The sequence below is a fragment of the Miscanthus floridulus genome, chromosome 16 (assembly GCF_019320115.1).
Source record: "Miscanthus floridulus cultivar M001 chromosome 16, ASM1932011v1, whole genome shotgun sequence".
NCBI classification, from domain to species: domain Eukaryota; kingdom Viridiplantae; phylum Streptophyta; class Magnoliopsida; order Poales; family Poaceae; genus Miscanthus; species Miscanthus floridulus.
The window spans coordinates 15777726-15780053 of NC_089595.1; the positions used below are offsets into that span (position 1 = coordinate 15777726).

Below are 2328 nucleotides of genomic sequence, written 5' to 3' on the forward strand. Positions count from 1 at the left end.
AACTGATTTTAACTGATTTAATAGTATTTTATGAAAAAAAAAACTAAACAAACAGAGAGGGTACACAACAACATCGTCTGCTCTGCCCCTGCTCTCTCTCTCTCAATAAACAGTCGCTGCAGTACACATGTCCTCCCTCTCCCCTCTCCCTCTCCCTCTCCCTCTCCCCTCTCTCTCTAAAGCCTAGGAGTACTACTAAACTCAACTCCATCGTGGTGGTGGTGGGTGGTGCGCAATTGCGCGTGTATTATTATGTATAGTAGTGTCTGGATCCATTATTATATATATAATACTGCAGACAGGAAGAAGGAAGCAGTGCAGTAGCGGGCCGGGCCTCTCTCTCTCTCCATTATATATATGCTTCTTCCTCTTCTTCCGATCCTCATCGGACCTCCATCCACCCAACTATCCATCTGTTCCTCCTCCCTCCTAGTACCCATTTTGTCTCTCCCCCTCTCTCTCAACACACCCAACCAACCAGCCACAAACAACAAGCTTTGCTTGCTTATTCACAGACAGCATGCAAACAAACCAACGAACTGATTGATTATCGATCCGTCGAGCACGTACACAAATAGCTACTCATCAAATCCTAGCTGGAAGTACGTAGTTGGCAGATCGAGCGAGGTAGACGACGACATGCCCTCGCAGCAGCAGCAACAGCAGGGCCAGCCGCAGCCGCAGCCCCAGGTGGTTGGCGGGGTCGACGCGGTGGTGCCCGACGCCGGAGCAGCTGATGATCCTGGAGGAGATGTACCGGGGCGGCCTGCGCACGCCCAACGCGTCGCAGATCCAGCACATCACGGCGCACCTCGCCTGCTACGGCCGCATCGAGGGCAAGAACGTCTTCTACTGGTTCCAGAACCACAAGGCCCGGGACCAGCCAGAAGCTGCGCCGCAGGCTCTGCATGAGCCACCACCTCCTCTCCTGCGCCCAGTACTACGCCGCCGCGGCGCACCACGGCGGCTTCCTGGCTGCCGCCCCGCCGCCGGTCGCGCCGTACGGGCATCATCAGTTGCTCTCCCCGTCGACTTCGCCCACCCCGGCTGCTGCCGCGGCAGCGGCCGCTGCGGCGTACGGCTACTACTACCCCTTCGCTGCCGCTGCACCGGCGAGCAGGTGCGCCGGCAACGCCACTCCCCCCGTCGCCGACGACCCCAGCTGTTCCACTATCAGCATCAGGTAGGAACCGAGTAGTACGTACGTACTAACGTCTATCTACACGTCACATCGCCGGAGTTGAAATAAAGTTTCCATCTTTATCTCGCTACATATATAATATAATATACTAATCCATCCATGCAACGACGCACAGGGTGGCGGAGGAGGAGGGCTTGTGCCAGCGGCGGAGGCGCTCGGCCGGCCGGAGTACTCGTCGCTGGGGAAGCTGGACAACTTCGGCGTGGCGCTTGACGACGTTGTCGTGAGCTCCGCCTCCACCGCCGTAGACATGACGACGCCTCCGGGGTTCGAGGTGGCGCCGCCGCCGGCTGCCCTTCTGCCGGCCGCTCAAGACGCTGGACCTCTTCCCCGGCGGGCTCAAGGAAGAGCAGCACGACGTGGCCTGATCGACCTATGCATGGCCATTATTAATCACTTAGCTAGTCGTCGTCATCAGTTGTTTAATTTGATGCATGTCATGCAGTAGTGCACACACTGACATGATCGATGTCGTCCCTCCCAATCAATTTAGCTACAGCTAGAGCTAGAGCTAGCTAGCTTCTCTCACTCTCTCAAGTCTCCATGGCTACGAGCTATAAATGTCGTGGTCGTCGTCGTCGTGGTGGTGGTGGTCGTCGTCTGTCTTCTTGTTCTTTCCGGTGCATGTACGTGTTTGATTAGAGGGTGTACTTAGTTTATAAAGATTACAGATTAGTGCATGTACTGTACGTCTACACTAGCTAGAGGGAGTGAGCACTGAGCACCAGGAGCAAGCTACTCAAGAGGCCGGCCCGGCCGGCCAGCCCGGAGTGGCACGCAGTGCAGTGCAGTGCAGTGCAGTGCAGTGCAGTGATTCCTTATTGAGTTATTATGGAATGTGCCCGTGCGTACAGTGCGTGTTTATTAGTGTAGAGTGTAGATGAGATGAGAGTGTTGCAGCTGCTTTGTGAAGCTTTTAGCTGGGTACGGTACCTACTAGCTAGGCCTTATTTGCAGAGCTCATTTAACTGGTGGCAGACGAGGGTGACTAAACTTTAGGAGGTATGTCGGAAGGAGTGTTGCATGGAGTGTTTGGATATTAATAAAAAAAATAAATTACATAATCCGTCAGTACTCTACGAGACGAATTTTTAAACCTAATTAATCTATCATTAGCATATGTTTAT

General features: G+C 54.0%; 1 pseudogene; it reads left to right on the top strand.

The window, feature by feature from the left end:
* Positions 1 to 382: 382 nt before the first annotated feature.
* Positions 383 to 1871, top strand: LOC136509902 (putative WUSCHEL-related homeobox 2; annotated as a pseudogene).
* The last annotated feature ends 457 nt before the right edge of the window (positions 1872 to 2328 follow it).